This window comes from Anabas testudineus, chromosome 23, assembly GCF_900324465.2.
Source record: "Anabas testudineus chromosome 23, fAnaTes1.2, whole genome shotgun sequence".
In the NCBI taxonomy this organism is placed as follows: Eukaryota; Metazoa; Chordata; class Actinopteri; order Anabantiformes; family Anabantidae; genus Anabas; species Anabas testudineus.
Window position 1 is genome coordinate 1,957,681 of NC_046631.1, and position 22,955 is coordinate 1,980,635.

Here is a 22,955-nt window from a genome sequence, read left to right on the forward strand (position 1 = left end):
TGAGATCACACTGAGAACCTTTTGTTCCTTCAGTAGGGCCATCCACATGTATTAGGGCAGTGTTTTAGAATAATAACACACACATGACTGCATGGCAACAGTTAAATACGTGACTTCATGTGTTATAGATGACAAGTTGTCCTGTGTCACTCCTGTGTTGCCAGATAGGATGTGATTCCGCTTTGGTTTCTGTCTCTTATCCTCCCTGTCGTCGTTCCGCTGTCTGCTTCTTTACAAAAAATAAAAAATAAAAACTGCTGCCGTTTCGGTTCCTGGAAATGTCGCACTGCAGCCTACTGCAGGTATCAGTCCATTGAACTCTGGGTGTAGATGTAGGATAAGAGAGGCAGTCTGCGAGGAGATGGGGGCGCAACAAAGGAGGCATGTGTGTCACCTGTGGATATCTGTTAAAACACAAACAGTTCACACTGTTATGACAAGGTACACGTGCAGTTTGGCATATTGTCGGCAGTCTCGTCCTATTCACTGCCTTATAACTGTTAAATAACAGTACGTTGACCTAGAACCTGAACACAACGCTCGATTATCAACTTATAATTAAGCAGTATGCATTGTATATGCATATGAACACCAAAACTCAAAGCAGTACTAGACGGAAAAACTTGTTTACCTGGATACTTTCTGCAGTATCTGTACTATACATAGCGAACATACCCTTTTTTCTACTCTACAAACATGTCAGTGTTACCTAGAGGGTTTTCCTCGCCCATGTGGGAACTAAATGTGCTGGGCATTGTACACAGATGTCAACCAAAGAATTTCATGTCTGGAAGCCGTCAGTAAATCCAGTTCAGCAGGTCTGGACCAGAGGTGAGCGGCTTTCCTCCCACTAATCTGCTGCTTTTTGAAGGTTCAACCTTCAATTACGGGTTCATTTCTCTGCCACTTCGCTTGAGTGATGTGTGTTGAGGCCTGCTCAAGTGCGATTGACTAAACATTTCGAACTGCTAATGCGCTGTGTTGTCCTCAAAATGGACGATGTGATCTATTACCCAGGTGCAGGAGTGCTTCGAGCTCTTAGAAATAAGGAGGGAACTGGAGCAAAGCAGATTGTACCTTGGAGTCTGTGTGTGCAAATGGGATGCAGCCTATTTAGTAGATCCAGGTCTGTTTGTGCACTGGTTTAAAACAACAATAAAGCCATGACAGTGTCCAAAGAGGCATAAGCCAATGTAAAAAACAGGTTTTTAAAAGTGGGCTGCACAAAGTGTCACACAGAAGAAACCTACACCACCTTAGATTAAAGCGTGTGTGTGTGTGTGTGTGTGTGTGTGTATGCGTGTCATGATGGCCTTTGATGTGGGGGGATCAGTGTGAATCCTGCTCAGTTACAAGCTGCAGGGAGCCAGAGAGGAGAGCAACAGCTGCTGTGTCCATCAGGAGCTTTACTGAACCACAACACCCCTCTGCACAGTCGCAGTGTACTGTGCGTTGTCCACCGCAGCCACGTGTGCGCTGATGTTTTCAATGTAACACGACTAAGGCAACACACAAATGCAGATGTAAACACTGTCACCAGGTTATCTGATAAAGTAACCGTGGTGTGATTACTGTGCTGGAATACTCATCAGCCTGTGGAGCACATGCTCCAACTGCAAAATGCAATGATCCGGCACCATTCATCGTTGCAATATAAACCTTAGTGTTGTTTCTGTATGGCGACTGGTAATTGGTGATTGGTAAAACCACAATGGAAAAAATGGTGTTTTCATACTGTAAGCCAAAATCAGTGTGGTTATTATGTGGTACAGCTTGTTTAAGTGTTGCATAGTTTCTTCCATAGCTTTTATTGTGATGATGTAATAACATTTATCAGCGTGTTACCACACATGGGCTGCAGAAGTCCTCCTGATTCACTCAGGGTAACTCTCACAGACCGCTTGTGTTTGGGTGTATCCGGGTTAGAGTATCTCAAGAGGTGATGTTACTGCAACGTGTGTTGTCGTATCACATGTGCAGCAAGGACAGAAGCAGGGAGTTTACCTGTGTTGACACTGTGTATGAGTGAGGGATTAGTGTTGTGTGAGACATTATGAATGAGCGCTTGTTAAATAGCAACAAGCAGCAACATTAAGTCATCTTCTCTAAGACAACAGAGTCCTTCCACATCTTGTTCTGTGCGTATTTTAAACAAATGAGTTAATAAGTGAGCTCAGCAGACTGTTTGCGTAACTTTGGAAAGAGCCCAGCTCACGGTTTGGATCTCACTACCATGGAAATGGATGTTATTCACGTGTACAACCCCCAGGCTCAAAGAATCAAAAAAGGATTTCAAGTGTGGTTGTGTCCCTCACTGGTTGTCGTTTTGAGTCTCTGTAGTCGTTTTGAGTTGTATTCTCTGTCTCTTTGTGGTTGTTTTGTCACTCTGCAGTTGTTTTGAGTCTCTTTGTCACTGTTTTGAGTCTCATTGTAGTCATTTTGTGTCCCTTTGAGGTTGTTTTGAGACTCTTCGTGCTTGTTTTGAGTTTTTTTGTTGTCTCTTTGATATCGTTTTAAGTCGGAGTCACTTTGTAGTCGTTTGATGTCTTCTAGTAATGTTAAGTGTCTTTGTAGCTATTTTGAATTATTTTAATATCTCGTTGTAGTTGTTTTTTTAATCACTTTGCAGCCTTTTGGTGTCTATTCTGGGTCATGTTGTGTCATTGTGGTTCTCTATCTCTCCTTGGGATCGCTTTACATCTCCTTGTGGTTTGTGAGTTGCATGGCTTTCAAACAATAAGTCAGTCACTGTACACAGACACTATGTGCGTGAGAAGTGTGAGGGCCCCTGAGCCTGTGCCCAGTGGGCCCATTTGATAATCCAAACAAACTCCCAACTGTAAATATATGTTAAAATAGTGTTGAATGTGCTCACCCATTTAAATTTAGCTCAATGGATAATATAGTTACGACAAGGGAGCTTATCAGTTGTGGTGGCAGTTGGTGTGGCTCTGCCGTTTTCTCATGGGAAAAATGATAGCAAATGACGCACTGACACTCAAAACAACACAAACACACACACACACACACGTCTAATCCCAACTCCCTGCAGTCCCACAGTGAAAAGGATGATGTCATTCACCTGTGGTGCCTAATGATGACAAAGGGCTCTTTTGTGCCCATGCAAACACATACACACACACACACATATAGTCACTTTTCTTTCTGTGTGTGGCTCACGTGAGCAAAGCAGGTCGGATTCAATTGCACATGTGTTTTCTCTTTGCAAGAGGAAGCGGGGCATTTATCGTTCGTTTGCCATCTCATTCATCATCCTCCCAGAGAACAGTAAGAGCTCCTGTGTTGTCACAAAGTCGCCTCTCACTCTGTAAGGTGGCTTAACAAGATGAATCGGGCCAGGTCAAGAGGAGGTCGCTAGGCTTCCTCTCAGACATTTGAGGAATTTGAGTTTCTTAATGGAAAACCTGTCTGCCTGATAAGTACAAGACCCACCTTCCACCTTGAGAGGCTGTATAAGGGGAGTGTCTTAAAATACAAGCAAGCTGCTTCACCTAATGAATGTAGCGTGTCTAATGATTAATGAAGATGATAAGGCTGGGGATTCTTGAAGTTTCACACGTTTATAGAAACAGTAAACTATAGGATGTAGTATAACATGAACAATATCACTACAAGTGACAAACACACAGAGAATTATCACCAGCTCAAGTCTCTAAAACTCTGTACTCCCTTCTTTTTGTCTCATAGATCATCCAAAAATCACATTAGGCCTGTATAAACATTAATACACATATTCTTTTTTTCCACAAATGCTTTCATTTGAGAGAATAAATCACTCAAGCAGCTACTACTGATCTCTACAGATCACGCAGCTGACGTGTCAGACTGTGATATCGCTTACAGGTGCAGAAATCTGGCTGAGATAAGCCTGTCGTTATATACGTAGTGTTATTGTGCACCTGCACGTACAGCGTACATGTACCCACAGACAAGCACGTCTAGCTACGGGAAAGCGAAAGCTGTGCGAGAAAATGAGTTGAAAATCAGATTTTAACTATAACAGATTAAAGAAACGTGCTCGGTTGCTGGGCGAAGTTTCAACTGGGAGCATGAACAGAGGGAGTGATGTAAGGAGAAAAGTATGGTGCACGCAAGGGGTTCTAAAATAACTGATAACTGATAACTGATTTCTGTTGTGTGGAGCAGTTGCGTGCAGTGAAACTACCTGTCGCTAAGAGTTTTAGAGGTGACATTCTAGCTGTGTTTGTGCTGCGTTTAGCCTCAAGAGGAGGAGGAAATGGTTTCGGCCTCAGGGAAACTGACCCTGCGTGCTCTTATCTCACTGGGCCAAAGGCTAACAGGTTTCAGAGCAGCTGAGCGAGCAGAGAGCCGGGTCGCCCTGAAGGAAGCTGATGATTGGCCACTCCAAAACACATTTATCTAACTACTAATGATGCATCTGTGTGAATACTGAGCTTTACATTTGGAATAATTAATGTTGAAGTAGCTGCTTTTTTTAGATCATACAAAGGATGACACTTAGCGCTCCACATGATTCAACAGACACCGCTGTGTCTGTGGCGGCGTGCGTTACCCTGGATGTTTTTATCAGTGCTGGAAAGTACCTGGGCCACCTGATGTAACAGTCTCGCCACAGAGATGTAGTAAACACGCGGGACAAAAGCTAAACAGGAGTAGCTGCTGAATAGGCTAGTATGAACGTATTGTGCTGAGGATAATGTGGTGACATGTTTGCTTAAGAAATGAGCCAGTTGTCATTTGTTCCTGCAGCATTGTTTTATAAGTCTTTACCTTTTGGCCTACTTTCTTCTTTGGCTGAATAAGAGAGGGCGCAAAGCTGCTGTACCTGAAATAGGCAGGCAATTCAACGAGGAACAAAAACGTCTGTATTTTTATATCCCATGGTCACACACGATCTTTATGAGTGATGGGAGTGCATATGAGAGAGTGCAAATGGAGGCTCCTGAATGCAACATGAATCCCAATACTAATATTTTTAAGAGATGCTAGTGAAGTCACGCTGACTCAGAAGTACTAGAAGTACTAGAACTTGGCTCGCAACAGGTGTTTTGACAGTTGTTCAGACAGAGGGGGGGAACACCTGCAGTGACATCAGTCGCCGGGTGGGGGGTGTGGCAAAAACAGAGGGCGCAGCGGCAGATTGAAGCACTTTGTGAGTCAGCGGGTTGAATTAAAGCTTCTTTTTTTTTTGTCATATTAAAAGTAAGACTGCTGTGCAGTTGTGTAACAGTGACACGCTGTCTACGTTTTTACTGACACAACAAAAGGATTAGTGACATCATACGGGTAATCCTTCTGTTGGATTTAATTCTGCTTTCACTTTTGCTTTAACTGAAAACTTCCTCCTATAATTACCTGTTATAATAACTGTAATAGCGCCTCACACATATGAGTGAATATCTGATTAGTGTCTCCTCCCAACAATAGTCGGCATATTGTCTGTACATCAGTGGGAATAAAGAAAGGGGTTGCACATACAGTAGCACTGTTGTGATGAGCCCCAGTCTAAGCGTCGAGTTTGTTTTTAGGCACCGGGCTCACAGCAGGGTGCTATTGATAGTGCTGTGGAAATGAAAAGTGCGTTTGAAGCTGCATTCCTCACTAATCCAGAGGAGGATCCGCACCGCGAGGTCCACTGACCTGCCCGTGCACAGATAGAGAGGGGAAAGAGCCAAACCCCACTTAAACAGTTATTCATTAGCCTTGTGTACATATTGTTGAAGCGCTAAAAGCGTTTAGCTCGAAACTTCACAGGAGCTAAGAAAAGCACTCTTGTTTTTAGCTTGGCAGCCTCATCTGAAAGCTTTAGTGTTTACTCTGAACCCGTGTGTGCCAGATCTCATTTCACAGGAAATAACATGAAGTTAAGCAAACAGAACCTCTTCAAAGGCTGTTTCCTTGGGACATTCTTCAAAATGGGTCCTTTAAAAACACAGTGATTGTGTTGCCATCTGGTGTTATTGTCGTATTTTTACTTCTTTAGATATGAAGTGCTTTTCATACCCTGTTGAAGAAGATCGGTGTCACATCAGACAGGTGGTACTAATACAGTAATGTCCTGTTCTACTCGACCGATCCAGTCAGCTCCAACAGCAAGACCTCAAAGCTGAATCACCTAAGTGGAATTCAGCCTCGATTCCTTTTACTTTTGTAGTGTAGCAGTGTTTCTAATGACTAATTAGCAGAGTGTAGCAGAGCAGGGAAAGGGAGTAAAGCACTCCTGGCCCGACTGTGACTTAGGCCGTCTATAACCTATATGGGTTGGCGGTTCATCTCCAAATTCCTGACCTCATGCCAAAGATTCTCGAGACACCGTCACTGCTCCAATTCCTGTTTTTATCAGTATGTATCATTCCTTCCACCTAACAATGATCCTCCTGCTGCGTGTGGTGTTGACATAGCAGAGGCGGCCCTTTGATTTTCTGTCACATGGCGGACCCAGAGACAACACGGAGGGAAAGGAGCGAGGAGGGGTGAGAGTGCTGATTGCTCGTGGAGGGTCCGGAGGCCGGCTGACGGAGATGCAGAAACGAGGAAGGAGAAGAGCTTTTTATTGCTGAAACCCGATCTTCCTCCACTGTGCTGCTCGTCCCAAAGTAGACAAACCTCTTCTCATGACTATATTCAGTCTATAGCCGCACAGACTGAACACAGTCAAACATCGAACCACCCAAGTGGCAGCAGTGCAGCTTTTTAAAACCTGGAGTCCAGCGTGATGAACCTCCATAACAGACGGCACTGTTGTAAACAGAGACGAGCTCTTTAAAACCTTTCAAAGCCTAGAATATGAAGAGCCCACAGGAGAACACTGGAACTGTTAACACAGACCTTTAACTGATATCCTGCTCTGCAGCGAGCCAGCCAGCATCAAGAGATGAGTCTGTGCAAGATCCAGAAGGAAAAACTTCAAATGAGTTTAAAACAAAAAAATAAATAAATAAAACATTTGAGCATGCACATGCAACTAGTGACATTAATCTTTGTTTCCACTCCGAATGAAGCTTGACAAGCTTCAATCTGAAGCCAACTGCCAACAAATACGCAACAGCTGATCTGATGAAATAGTTCAAACGCCTTCATCTCTTTGTTGAACCGCAACAACTTCAGCTGAGGATGAACATGTTCAAATTCTGGACACGCATCTCCCCCCGTGAAACACCAACACGTGTTTGTTTTGCAGAACAGTGGTGAAACCGAAGCCGCTAACATCTACTCTATAGGCCCGGAGCACGAGGTTCGATGTGGGCCTCCCTCCCTTCCAGTGACTTGACCTCGCACCACCGCCGTCGTCTGCGACTCACTTATCTTCAGCACATCACAGACGTGGACTTCTTCCTCTCCCTTTTGTTTCTCTTCTTCTTACAGACAGTAATGTTGGCCTGACTGCATCTCCTTCCTTCTCACTCACTCTCGCACTCTAATTTCCTGCGCGCCGTCCAGAAATTAGTCCCACATTTGGCCGTCTGATGTGCTGAGCTTTTGTCTGCCTCCGCTGCCAAAAAAACCCGAACGTATAAGCTCCTCTTGTACGTCTCAGATGATGACTGTGCAGACTGTCTCGTTCTCTCATATCCTCTGTTTAGTGTCTGGCATTCGCTGGATTCTGACTCTTGTGTAAAGGTGATTTTCTCTCTACTAAAAAAGAAAACAAATACAATCTAACAATGAATCTCTTATCTTATGTCTTTGTTGTGAGCTGGAAACGGGATGCACAGAGATAATCTAGATAAACTGAGGCGTTCAAAGTTATTAGAACCTATTAATCCCCACAGATAAGGCTGGACAACGTTTGCTTCTTTGCGGGGAAGTTTGTGTTCTTATCAATCTAGCCAGAAACCCCTTGGCATGTTTACGCACTCCGTGCGGCGTGTTGCTCTCTTGTCTGCCTTGACTTTTTCCAGATCCTCGCTCTCTGTGTTATTTTGTTCTCTCCGTCTCTCCTTTGTTGCAGCCTGTCATGTGTTTGGCAGCTCTAATCTGGCCAGGCTCAGCACTATAATGTGTTTTTTTTGTTTGGTTTTTTTTTTGGTATCCCCTCCCTCGCTGCCTCACATGCTCTCCTTCAGCTCCAGTCTATTTTTTCCTCTTGGCTGCAGGAAATAGACCAGTTGCGTTCTATGCAGGGTCAGGGTGACCTCTGCCTCTGACCCGCCAACTGCGCATAGACACTCTCACCCCTCAGTGTCCCCCCGTGCGCACGCTGACATCGGCTTTGTTCACTCAACAGGGATCACAACCTCTTATTTGTAGGGCTCTCATTTACAGGCTCTGGTGTCTCCATTTAACCCTGCATGAGTTTATAACAGGTTGTTGCCCCAAATGTAACACCCCGACCCTCTGCCTGCACACTTCACTTCACCATCCCATGATTCACAAGCATATAACACCAGCCAATTATATCTGATTTAGCCTAAACATGAACCAGCAACACCTCTTAAACAACACCCACGGATCATTTTTGTTTAGGAACAGTCAAAGTGTTGGATTATTGGTTTGTTTGAAGTTTACTGCCAAAGATCACTTTAATGTAATGTAATGTGAACTGTACTGGACTATTTCCTTGGCTGGTCAGCGTACTTTAAATGTGCTGTTTTGTCAGGATAGAGCCAGGCTAGCTGCTTCCACCCGTTTCCAAACATTCTCACCTAACATTTTGGAAGACAGCAAATACACTGAGTTTATTTTCCACAAATATTCAACTACCCCTTTAATATGAAACATGTAAATCTGGAATTCTTAAAAAAATGACCTTGAGTTCCCTGCCTTTCCTTATTGGCTCTCACCTGGTTGTAGTATATTTGTGTAAGTTTCTGAACTTTGCACTGCAGAGTAGCTGGGCTCCTGTCGATCTTGCTCTGCAGGGGGTGTACACGGCTGAAAAGCTGTGCATTTGAGTTTCTTTAAATGTCGAACGCTACAGAAGCTACAAAGAGTTATTATTCCATTTCACTGACGTTACACTCGGGCCCCAGGTTACTCACTTCTCTGGAGCGTTCAACAAAAACACCAGCATTCGTAACACTTCTCAACTTTGTTGGTTTAAAAGCTGAGGTTTCTAGCTGGGTAAGTTACATCTGGTCTAAAGCTCCACAACAAACAAGTAGACTTTGTGGATTTTGATCTTGGCTTTTCTTTTTTTTTTTTTTCATTATTATTATTTCATGGCTAAAAATGAACCATCAACACTGCAGCAGACTTGTGTAGGCCTGACTGCAAGTAACCATTCGGGAGATGGAATGAAGAAGAGCTGATGATAAAAACAGATCCTGGGTTCTTGCATCATTTGGAATTTTTGAGGGAAGCACATCGGCTTTTCTGAACCACAGAAATCCAGCTGTATACGTAAAGACCGTACACATAATGAAGCACAGTAGTCTTTTTGCAGCTTTCTGGTTTTGCGATCTTCTCCCCCCTCGACATGCCACCCCCCCCTTTCTCCTCATTTCTCCCGATCTTTTCTGCCTCTTTTTGTTTTGTAAACTATCAAAACCAAAAACGACCAGATACAGTAGACGTCAAACTAATGGAGAGTTTGGTGAATTCGATTATTTTGTGGCAGTTGGCAACTTCTAACTCGGATTACATTTTTTGTTCTTGGATTTTCTGAAAAACGTCTTTGTGAAACAAAATAATATCTTCGGACTTTTTTGGAAGGAGTATTAGTCTGTAAGTTGTATTTATAGTGCAGCCTGATCCAAACCGTGTCAGTCTGTTCTTCTGCAGTGCTCCGTTTAAACACACGTGCACAATCAATGTCTAGTAATGCTCCCAAACCCCAAGCCGTTTGGCTTTAACCGTGTGCATCCACTCTCATGAAACAGAATTTATGCACCCTGCACCGCACTCACCCTCCTTGCCCTCCCTTCCTCCGATCCACAGTTCATGCGGCTTGGCGCCCTGACAGGCAGAGCTCATGCAGCACTGAACAACCGAACAATGGCTGGCGTCCGACACGCTCCACCAGACTGTGGAGCTGTAATCATGGGATAGTGTAATCCCCGCAGGCTTTTTTTTTTTTTTTTTTTTTGCATGTGCTGCATGTGAATGGAAGCTGTTGTTGCCGAGCTACTGTTTCTACTCTGCGTACATGTTTAACCCCACAGAAGGTGCTGTGTCACATGAGCACACCGAGACCTCCAGCTGATGGTAAGCTAAAGTGATCCCCCGTGGCTGGGGCAGAGGGCAGACAGCCAGAGCTCAGCCTGCACATGATTGAAACAACATGTTTGACTTCATCAAATGCATCACCAGGGAGTCTTTTAATAATGTTTCTCCTCACATTAACTGGCAAAAAGTAGGATTAACTGTTTTGTACCAGATAAACAAACTATACCTAAGCCGACAAAGCACTTTATTTGACACATGCATCAAACATTCATAGTGTTGGTGCAAAAACTAAAACCTTATTTAGTGACCTCAAACAAAAGCTCCTGGTGGCAGTAAGTCAGATCTGCACAACGTTCAGGGAGAATTCTGGACCATTCTTCTATGTGTCTTTTATTGGGTTAAAGTCCGGGCAACTCCACAAAGCACATTTTCTGAGTTTTAAGTCATTCTGTAAAAGGTTTACTTTTCTTTGAATCATCTGGCGGGCAGCCACCCTGACATTATCCTCTGCAATACCTTGATAAATGTTGGATTTAACCTCCCCCCCTTGATGATGATGAAGGCAGCAGAGCCAAATCATGATGCTCTCTCCAGTGTGCTTCACCTTTGGGATTATGTTTTCATGTTGGTATGTGGTTCTCTCTTTTTTTTTTTACATTTTCCAAGTAGTGTGGTTCAATGTCAGGGTGCTCTTTGGAAAACTTCAGGTGCACAGTGATGTTTTTAGGAGGTTTGTCTGTGTTCACTTGAACATGGTGCACCATGCAGCCATGATCTTCTTCTTTCTTTCCCCTTATTGAGCATTTTTCCAAATAGGAAAACGACTATGCAAATGTTTTCAGGGAGCAATAATATATGTTCATATATCTAAATCAGCTGCAAAGATTTGTTTTACTGTAAAGTAAAACGATTAGGCCCTGTTACTAAAATACTTCCAGTCATGTGTCCTGGCTTCAGGCTTTGGATCTAGGTAGGGTCCGGTTAAGTAGGTCAAACTTTAGGCTAATTAGGCATAATTGAAGTTTGCAGTAAGCACATGACTACATCACACAAATAAACAGAAGACTCAGGCGCTCACACGTCTGCTACCTTTAATGGTCATCTGCCTCAGCGCCCTCAAATAATGTTTTTGCTGATGATGAGGGTTCGGGTCCAACTTTATCTGCTTCGTGCGATCACATTGCTTGGCGACATTAGCATTTCTCTTTAGTCGTTGGCATCCATCTCCGACTCCGTGAGTGTAACTGAATTTGACTGAGCGGTACAGCGCTGCTCATTTCAGCATGAAGTTTGTTGAATTATAAAAAGGTAACACAACACATCAGTCTCCTCATATAGTACAGAACTTTCTGATACCTGTCTGGCAGAAGAGTCTGAGTTATATGGCTGCACGTCACAGTCTGTAAGCTCAGATATTTGCCCCAGTTTACCTATGATTTATAACTTTTGAGTGGAAATCGATGAAGATCTCATGTCTGTCAGGCTGGGGGTCACGTTGACACTCACCTACGTACTTGGACCCCGGCTCAGGTGACGATCTGTGCCTTCATCTAATCTCCAACATGTTTTGCGTGTTCTTTTTGTGGACTCCTGTGTCAGTGAATGCCAGTGTCAGCTACAGTAATCCATGTATGGATGTGTTTCTGTGTGTGTGTGTGTGTGTGCTGATGCTGCTGTGTTCAGCTGCTGCTGATCTAAGCTCCTTTTCACGCTCCTCTTTGTTTTTCTTTCTCTCCAACACTCCCTGTATAAACACAGTTTGCACTAATAAGCCTGACACAGCCCAGTTTAATTGGCCTTTCATTTCCTATGGACAAGCGCTACACACACACCGACTCACACACACACACACACTGGTTCAAGGGTTATTTATTTTGCCTCATTTCTAATGCATGCAGCAGACAGGTTTAAATACCCTGGCAGTTTCACATGATAAAATGACTTACAGCAGCCATGAAAAGATTCAGTTTCCTGCTGCTCTGAGAACAGCTAATAGTCCCACAGATCTGGCACATCAAACACTCACACACATACACACGCACACGCACACACACAAGCGGTCCATTAGTCTGCCACAACCACAGCTAAGAACCTTCCACTCTTTTTCACCAAGCATATATTTTTCCAGCTTTAGCTTCCAGTTTGATCTGCCAGTACATAGCACCCTGCTCCCCACTGCACCCTGTTCTCCCCAGAATGGCTTTGTCAGCCTCATAGTATGTTCCAGCACTGGGTGTGCCCACCCCAAATAAAAAAGAATAGACTGGTCTTTCTGCCAGTGGCCAATAATGAAAACACTGTAAAATACAATTTGTACAGTCGCTGTCACTGCAGACCTTCAGAAACGGAATCCTCCATTTGGTTTTATTCTAAACTAAACTAATGCATAGTTCCAACAAGTCTCTTTTGTCATGCAGCAGTAAAAAGAAAGTCTTGTAGGTCAGTGTAAAGTGACCTAAGCTGCAGCCAAGGGCCCCACGTTGGGTCAGTGTCTCATTCAAAGTGCTTGGATCAACGAACTTCTCTTTGGATGAGTGTAGGGTATCCATAGCAATCAGTTATTTACTTCATACTCCCTAAGATTGGAAGTGCTACTCTAATCTGCTCTTTAAGTCACTGAATGTTATCCATATGTGTTTCATGTCTGCGTTTAACAAGTAAGGAGGATCACTGACTCATTTTTCCCAGACACAGTATCTGTGCCTCCCCTTGAACTCTCCTGTCTCTCCCTAGGGAGGCTTTTGTCTCGTTTGCCTTTGTCCTGTTGAATGTCCATGTCTATTAGAGACCAGATCCAGTATTTTTCCAAAGTTTAAAATCTCTCGGTGAGTTGAAGCCTGGTGAGTTAAGTTACTAAGGACCCTGGGGAATATTTCAAACTCTGCCTCCCCCTATAATGTAAACCCCATCCAAATAAGGATGAAATGTAGTGTATGGCTTTATAGTGATTCCTTCCTCAAGCTTAACAAAATCACAACTGATATGGACTTAAGACCCTGCCACTGGTGGACATTGTGTTAATGCCTTCTACATTTCTGCACCCCTCCATTCCCGTATACTGCCTTTGGTTTCACTGCTGTGTTTCCTGCACTAGTGTTGCTCTAACACAGATTTTAACCTCCAGTCACAGGTAATTTCGGATATCTGGACCGAACTAATGCTGCTGTGAAAAGCTTCCTTTGTTTCGCCGTCTCAGACCTTATCCAGCATCGCGTTTCTAATGGCTTCTCCTGGAAGTCGGAGTGTGTGACTGACGTAACAAGCGAAATTAAATGTCTCACCAGAGCAGATGTTGGACGGAGGAGAGGGTGAGAAATGGACGTTCTTAGTAAAAGTTTCAACAGGAAAGGACAGAACATGTCTGTTGCACACAGCTTAATTCCTCAGATATTATTGTGTGCTAGCTAAAGGCTAAGCTACAGATAATGATGGCAGACAGTCACTGATGATTGATTGATTGTTCATATATAGTGACTGAAGCAGTTGTGTGTTGGCAAGAACATGACGATAACATATGTATCATGATACAGGGATTACAAATCAATATACCGCATGACACATGGTGAAACCCCAACAACTTAATTTTAGAAACTCCTTAAACTTTCCAAAATTGAGTAGAGCTATTGCCACCCATTGCAACAACACTTGTAACAAGTAATACTAATCTGCAACAGCAAATGAGACAAAGGTAAAGACTGGCCGACTTGATTCCTTGCTATTCTGAGAATAGAGAATTAACCACTGCACCACCATGCCACTCTGCCACCCACATAGTTTATTTATATACAATAAACAGCATATGGTACAAGAGAAGGCTAAATGTTCATTTTGGATGTACTGTGTACTACATTTGTCTCCTCTATTATAAGCCTGCAGGCTACAAAACCTGCAACACTGGTACAGCTCTGGCCTGGCTTAAGTCTTACTTGTCTGGGTAAACCTTCAAGTTATCTTGGCGGGGGCAAGTTTATAACTCTCCCTCTGTTTCCACTGGTATGCTGCAGGGCTCAGTTGTTGGCCCTCTACTTTTTTCCATCTATACTACCTTCCTTGGTTCCATTATCCAGTCACATGGCTTTTTTCATCATACCTGATGCTTCAACTCAACCTCTACAAGACAGGAGTTCTTTTCTTCCCAGCCAGACCTGCAATAAAACACAACATCAGCATCAACATAAGGGTCTACAGTGATTGTCCTCTCTAAGTCTACCAGAAACCTGATCACTGATGATCAATTGAGCTTCATCAACCACATCTCCTCTGTCTGAAGATCAGACCCAACATTTTGGGCTATGCAGCACAACTCACTGTGCAGACTCTGGTCATATCTTGCCTGGGCTACTGCAATATCTTACTGATGTGATTACCAGCATGCACTGTCAAACCCCTCCAGATGATCTGAAATGCAGCAATATGTCTAATTTTGATCACGGTTATGGCATTTTCTACTGGCTTCCTGTGGGTTCCCCCATCAGGTTCAAAGCCCTGACCTTTGCCTAAACATAGTTCTAGGATCCACTAGGGTCAGGGCCTAGTACACAGTAGGAGAATTTGATAAATGTCATTGAGTCATGAGGAGGAATTTGTGACTGTATCCTGCTGCCATGGATCATAACAGTCCATTTAATCAAATTATGCAACACTTCATGGAGACAAAGCAACAGTGGTGGAAAAAAAACGATTTTATTTCAAGTGAACAAATGTTTTTCTGCAATAATTAATTTCAAGATAAGGTTAAACCAACCAACATGTGGTCTAACTAATCAGGCCTGGAAACATCTGTGTGTGTGAGTGTGTACATGCACAGGGAACACACCTTGTGCATGCGTGAAGCGTTAGGTGTTAAACTCGGGATCAAAGGCCTTGCAAAGCAGCAGATGTGTTTGCATTTTGTTATTGTTTCCATACAGACGACAAAGTGCGTAAAGCTGCAGGTGAGACCTGTCAGACTAGGGAGTCTTCCAAATGTGACGAGACGCTGGGAAATCCAGGAGGCGGGCAGCTGTTTTCCATCTTCTACGTATGGACACAGTGGAAGGAGGGAGTAGGGGGCACGAACAGTGGAAATACGATTAGACAGCGAGAGGTGTGAGGCCAGGAAAGAAAAAAGAGAAGTGTCCCGTGGAAAATGACGGGCAGGAGACATTCAAGTGTCAACATATGCAGACACCAGCTGCTAAACGTTTTGCACAGTTTGTTATTGTTATTCTTTCTCTATAATTCTCTTTTCTCTCTAGAAATATGCTCCAAACATATCTTAATGTGGAGAGGTGCTGTCAAAGGCCAAAGTCAATATGTGAACGCACTTGTGGTCTAATGATCTGGTATTGTTAATTTGATGGAAGATCTTTACATAGATTTAAAAAGCCAAATGTTCCTTTGAAACACCTAGATCAGACTGATCTGTAGCAGCAATGCAGGAGATGCCAGGGCTTTGTTCAGTTAGTTCACAACCTGCGTGTAATTAATGGTTGCTTCAGGAAGTAGCAGCTCGTTACACAGGCTTTCTGATACCACAACTGTTCCCATCATCCTCAAAGTCCATTAAAATCCAGGTTAAGCGTTTACATGGCCAAGAAATTAGCTTTTGTAAAGTGAAACCTAATGCGAAACAGTATGTTAATCAGGTTTTTGTAGTCTAAAGGAAACCAGCAAGTACATATTAACACCTCTACTGATTAACTTGTGATGAGTGAATATGCAGGTCGGATTTACAGATGCAGCAAGCGTTTACTTGAGGTTATTGCTGCTGTGTGATTTAACACAATGCCAGTACAATGCAATGATGAATACACATATACACTGTCAAAATGTGTACAGACAAAACACAGCAGTTAGTGAAGCTGGCACACATTTCCTCCGTCTGCACAGGGGTTATGTAACCAACGTAAGAGGTTACGGTTGGATGAGGTTGGCTGCCAGAAAAAAAAAAAAAAAAAAAAAACCCAAAACAAAACAAAGTGTCATTCTATAAAGGGAGTAATCCGATCTCTTCTTCTTTAAAAAACAATCACGAGCACAAACCAGGAAAATGGCACCTCTCGCTGCAGAATCATGACACGTCTGATGTGCTGTGGCTTTTTGTTATATAAGGTCAAGACTGTGAACAGGTTTGAACGCGTCGCTTAATCAAAACCCCATTGTGGAACCCAGTGAAAATGTTATATCATCAATCTGCGGCGTGCACAGTGTTCCTTTGGTTTCTATCCTACAAACGGTACATTCAGGTATCTGCAGGTCATTGTCGAAAATAAGAAAATGGATCAACAAGAAAAAAAGCAGCTAGTTTTCCATCTTCTTGACATCTTCTGTGCTACATTTGGAACTTTCTGACAAGCTGTCACTGACCTGCTCTTTAAGTATCTGACCCGTGACCTTTTTGGGCCTAAAAGCCTGAGGACAGCGCACCTGCCTGCCACCCCTGGACACACACCTCCGCTAAGGGGACACACTCACGCTGCCGCCATAATACTTCTGTCAACAGTGTCTCAGCATGCAGCATAATCCCCTGAAACTGATCTGCTTGATGGACCCTGAAAAATTTTAATTGTCTAGTAAAATATTCGGAGAGGGTTTTCCTTCAGAAAGCTGACACCAATAAACTTGGAGAGACGGTTAATGCTGCCAGCTGCCAAAACTTTGTCTCACTAGTTCTGTTTCTATATTCAGCTCTGTCTCTGCCACATGTATAGACATACACAGTAAATCCACGTGCACTGCTCTTCACGTACTGAATCTTCATTTGCTACTTCAGACGCACACAGTCCATCCCTTGGTGCATGTGTCCGCTTTCCCAGCATTCAGCCCCATCTCTGCAGACGTTCTTCACTACACCTCATGTGGAAAACTGCAGCCCCATTAACGTCGTTATTTCGTACGCCGTCTGGAACAATCACAAGATCTTTCACCACCGCTTGAGACTGCCTCAGCAGACGGCCAGCACGGTGCTGCTCGGCCACAATGCAGTATCCAGACATTACCCAATATCCTGAGAGGGGGTCCAGAGGGGATACATGCTGCTCATTTACAGACGTGCCAATACGCTGTGTGACTGGTCGACTGGTCTGCGGTTTAAAGTCACGGGGGGACATTTATCAGGACAGACATGAATGACATATCTGAAACTAACTCAAACTCAAAAATCCACTAGTGGACATTTACACTGTTAGGTATATATAGCATGTGGCATTCATTGCATGTCTGGAACTTATTTTGTGGTTACAGTTGAGCTTTAAAAAGTACCTTTAGCCAAAGGATGCTCTATTTCCTGCCTCTATGGGAACAAGATAGGTTTCCGCATCACTTCCCCAAATAATGTACTCTTATGTAATTGTATAATGATGGTACAAAAGCAGTCCAAGAAGGAACTTACTCTTATTCTGAAAACGAACTGCTTCGCAAACCCTTTTGTAGCGTCTTTCAGCTCATGGTTTTGGTTTTAAGCACTCCGTCTCACTACGTCTCACTTAGAGACAAAGTTTTAATCGCACTTGGGAAAACGAGATAAGATAGAAATAATAATATATAAATAGAAATATAAGAATAGCACAGACATAAATAGTTACTGTATATTAAAGGTCAAACTAAGCTGGAATGTAACATAAAAAGCACTTCCACCCTCCACCAGCTGCCTGATGTCAGGCCCAGCTGGCTGACCCTCTTAAACCCTCCACCTCACTCTCCTAACCTGGTGCCCTTTCACCTTTACCCCCTCGCACACTACTCATGGTAGTAGTGCTGGAAATGGGTTAGCAATGGACAGCAGAGGCAGTTGCCAGAAAAATTACAGCGGTCCCCTTCTGTGCACTCATATCCTTCACTGATTTTCCAGTTTTCGCAGCGAGCCTGGAAAGTGTGAGTAAGCGTTTCCCGTGGAAAATTGTATTTTCAACATAGTAATTTGGATTCTGCAGCCACGCCACTGTCAACAGACGGATGAGAAGCAGTGGGACGGGGGATATGTGGAGGGAAAAGAAAAACGCTGCGTCAACTGTGAGCTGACAGATCTGCATTTAACTTTCCTCACAGTGTTAATAGAGATAGGCAGAGGAAGATGGATAGTGGGGCGTGGGGGGCAGTGGCAGGTCAGGTTTTCTTACTTATGGAGCCATTAGCCTGAGTGAGGCATTAGCCTACTTGTCAAAGGCACTATTAGCACACAAGTATGCACACTTGGTATCCTATATAGCCTCTATATATATATATATATATATATATATATATATATATGTGTATGTACATTTTTTATTTGTAGATAATGGCCACCCAATTCTCAGGAATGAGATACAGTATCTAAGGGGGGCTTGGAGAACTGTCTACATGGACCCTGTGATGAACTGTTTAGATGTTGGTGGCCACAGGTCAAAGTTCAAGGTCAGATTCACCTTATATTTGTCCAATCCTTGTTAGAAATGTGAAGGGAATTTCTTACATTTTGGCACAAATATGAACTGATTCGTTTATATGATGCACGTCCCATCCTCGTCAACTTTTTATATATCAGAAATGCCTCAAAGGAATTTCATTACATCTGGCACAAACATGAGTTGTTTTGCGCCTCCGTACCTCCAGGATTGTTTATCTCTCACTTACACTGTCTTACACATTATCGCGTGCAGATAAACCCCACAGACAGTGACATAAGCAGTGAGTCTCACCTCCTAGTACAAAGTAAGGAGCCTGAGGTGAGGTGAGGGTTGACGGCACAGAGGGGGATTGCCACAGGTGTAAAATGTTCTTCTCAGCACCTTACAGGCGCCAGGCTGATGTGCTCGGGCTAATCTCAGCAGCCTATAAACTGTTATTACAGGTTAAAAGAGCAGGAGTGATTTAATGATGCAGAAAAACGCTTTGTTGAATTAATAGTGGCTCTTTGTTTTATTGCCACACGATCTACCCAAACACACACCTACAGCAAAAACAACCAGGATTCAGAGAAACTGGAGTGTAATTATTGTTTTTCTCTAAATGCAAATGCAGACACATACGTTTATGTGAATGGCTTCAACATCATCTCTAAATCTAAACTCAATCTTAATCACCGGGTTGTTCAGGTGCACTTGAGGACCTTCATAGTTTGGGCTGGACCTCCATTGGAGCATTGCAGTGCACGTTAGTTATCTTCTTCGAGTCCTGACTGTCAGCTGTCAGTTTGATTCCATCAGTTGTGTAACTGTTTCGCAGGTTAGTTATACAACGGACTTGCCTGAGGCTGCCAGGGAAACATTTAATCTTGAAGGACTTCAAAAGGGAATGTGCACACCAGAATGTTAAGTGCAAGCAGGCAGATGTTATGCAGTCAGTGAAGATGCTACGTCTTAGAGATTTCAGGATCAGTGAAGGGCTGTAAATAGCAACTTCAGGTATTCATCTTCTGTAGCTTGGATAGAAGACACAAAGTGCGAGCCAGCTACTTTTCAGGAAGACTGTGTTCCCTTCTGCTGCTTCCTTCAGGTTTAGATTGCTTTCTGTATTCTCTGGCTTGTTTGTCTTTTGACGAATGAGACACGTTTAGTGCTGAATCTGCACTTACAATGAGCAGCGAGCAGAGAGAGAGCGATAAGTACTGCAGCATAGTTGTGAACTAATAATTTATGATAAGGTGACTATATTAATCGTTCAATACTCTGGTTCTATCTTAAGACCAGATAAATGGACGTGGACACGTGTACAAAAGCACTGCAGAACTCCTCAATGTTTACTGTTAATCTCTTATAATCCGCGTAAGCACATACAGTATCTACACTGGGTACATCTACTGTTTATTTTGGGGAATCTATTATACTGTGTATGCACTGTGGGTTGGCATTTGACTGGGCTCCTTGATCAAGGACATCCTGCCAGTCAAATCAGTGTAAAAGTATAGCCATTCACTTGAGTTTTCCTGGAAAACAAGGCAAGAGGTGCAACGGGCTAGTGCTGAGCAGACATGCATCACAGCTAAAACAAAGGCAGGGAGGGAAAGCGGCTGGGAAGGAAACTCTGCTGACTTCATTCACTCTTGAGGGGCTATAGCTAAGATTGGGCAACTCGGGAGACGGGGGACTCCCTTCAGTAAATGCAACCAGATGGTTCGGTCATCTCGCCGCTTTTGAAGTGTCCCCGTACAGTGTGTGCGTGCATGCGTGCGAGTGTAACCCCAGGCGTTGACTTTCAGACACGTGAATATTATTTTCTCAGACCAAAGCAGTCTGACTGCAAGTGTGGGACCAGACTCAAGGGTGGAGGCCCAACTCTGACTGTGATCCACTGTAGTCCTGCTGAAAACAATTAACGGCAGCAAGAAACCACTTTCAGACGTCTTTAATTTCATGGTGTAATCAATCAATTATTGTAATTAAAGTGTTAATCGACTAAATCTGTTTTCCCACGACGTCTTTGCTGTGTTTTCTTGAATTTCTTATTTACAAGAAGTGTGTTTTCTTTGTTTACAGTAGATCATATCTTCCTGTCAGTGCTCCGTGGGTGGTGCTGGAACTTCTTCGGTGGAATGTATGTCGAAACAGGGTTTGGCGAGAGCGTCCTCCCTCAGAGACACAAGCCGTCGTGTGTTCCTGATAAGACGAGAAGACGACGGGAGTGCAAGACGTCACACATATCAAGTTTCTCATAGACGATGCAGAATTTATGAGCGCTTTCTGAATGCTTTGAAATCCTGCGTGGTTCGCCCAAGAGAATTCAAACAGCATTCTCGTCCTAAAAAATGAGTCTTATTCTTTAATGTGCTTTCAGGAAAGACTTCAAAGGAGTGTCATCTCTTAGGCTCAGTCATACAGTGGGATGTACTGTTCATGGTCACTCTCTCTTTTACTCAATCTCATTAGAAACATGTGGACACCTCCCGAATACCAGTAACATGTAGGACCACACACATGCGAAAGGTCCAGATCTGATAGAGTTCCCACTGACTCGGTTGGTTACACTGACACTGAGTCACTTCAGCGCGTACTGGAAATGCAGCCCTATTTTAGGTGACCAGCATACTGTATAATCAGATGTTATCAACGTTCATGTGTCTTATTTACTGAGAATAACCCTCTTGCAGGATGAGTCACTGCATAACTTCAGACAAAAACAAAGCAGATTTAAGTTTATATCTGTAGCTAAGCAGCTAGAATGGTTTTTATTTTGTTCTGTTCTCTTTCGATCCTGCTCCTCACAGCGTGGAAATGGTGTAAAAGCGAACCAAGTGGATCACGCACCTCCACATACACCTCAACAACGGGGACTGTTCTTTCTTTTCCACATGGTTTCAGTTGGGGCATGACTTTGTGACAGAACTACAGCAGCTGCTGTGTCAAATGCATCCCCCCCCCTACCACCCTGGGGGAATGAGTGTTCATCACTCCGAGCACCACGTCTAACCACATGATACTGCTGGATTTATGCTGACTTTTTGTGCCACCGTTTCTTTAAATACAGAGTTGGTCCCAACCTTTTTTGAATGTGTTGCTGCCATATGTTTCAAAATGAGTTAAATAATACATTTTCTCATTTGAAACATTCGAATGTGAAGAAGAATTTGGTTTATGACATTAGAAAATGATTGCATTCTGTTTTTATGGGAATTGTACCACTTGCCGTTGCCCTAATTACCCTAAACATAAAGTTAACACTCTAAAATTCAGTGCTTTACGTGTCGCGACTGCCACGTGGCCCCCATGAGGAAGGCGATCCCCCACAATCCAACTAATACACGCACATGCACAGTTTTCATTCCTCATGGGAACTTGGCACTGACTTTATCTCATGGACATTAATTTTCTGAAGGACTTACCATAACCACAACTACCATTTGCCCAGCCCTAACCTCAGCCTAACCCTTTAACCGAGTTTTCACTTTATATGTTGAGGATGAACATCTGGTCTCATGTCCTCACACACACACACACACACACACTCTCTCCATATCTCACTGTGAACTGTATCTTTTTCTTTAACTACAGATTATACACTGTGGTGCTGGGGCTTATCTTATCTTTCACACTTATAGGTAATGTCACTCCATTTCTAAAGAAATGTAATGACATCATGACGCAAGAGAAGCGAGTCGAACACTTCCTTTCCCCTCAGGATTCTCCCACACCCAAACTCTTCCCACACCTCTATTACTTGTGATCAGCATTGACTCATCTTTAGTAGATATGAACTTATACCAGTGTGAATTTGAACTTTTTGCAGCTTGTTGAATTTGAGGCTTGCCTCTGGGTTCTTTGCATTTACTCTCCAAATACCTGTGTAAACCTCAACCACTCACATCTGCAGCCTATTTCAGGGTGGGGAGGTTTTCAGGCTGCACTTGGGAAGTGTGGCATTGGAATATCACAGCAACCAGCTCCTGTCTGCTTAGCACCTCAAAACCTCAATCTACTCATCAAATCTCTTCTTCTCCATTATTTTCTAAATGCAAACCCCATTTATTTGTTTCTCCTAGGACAGAATCTGTCGTATGTCCTGCTACTTAAAAGAGTTCGATCAATAAGCCATAAACTGTTCGGGGAGACGGGAGAGTTACAGGAACTTGTTTTCTCTGTCCTTGTTCATACTGTACACATGCTGTACAGTATGAACATAGGCTGTCTGGGAAAGCATTTGGTTGACTAATGATTTCTTTATCTGTGGCGCAGCCTAGTGGTGAGGGAGAATAAGACAGCTTAGTGTTAAGACGTACTGAGTAGATGATGTGGTTCTGTCGAGACAGCTAGACCAGTGATTACTTTCACATGACTCCATCTACTGCAATGTGTTCTCCTTAAGATCGTATACAACACACTGCACTACATAACCTGTATCTGGGGGTGGAGGGGAGGAAACTGCACACCTGTTACACAACTTACAGCTGGTTG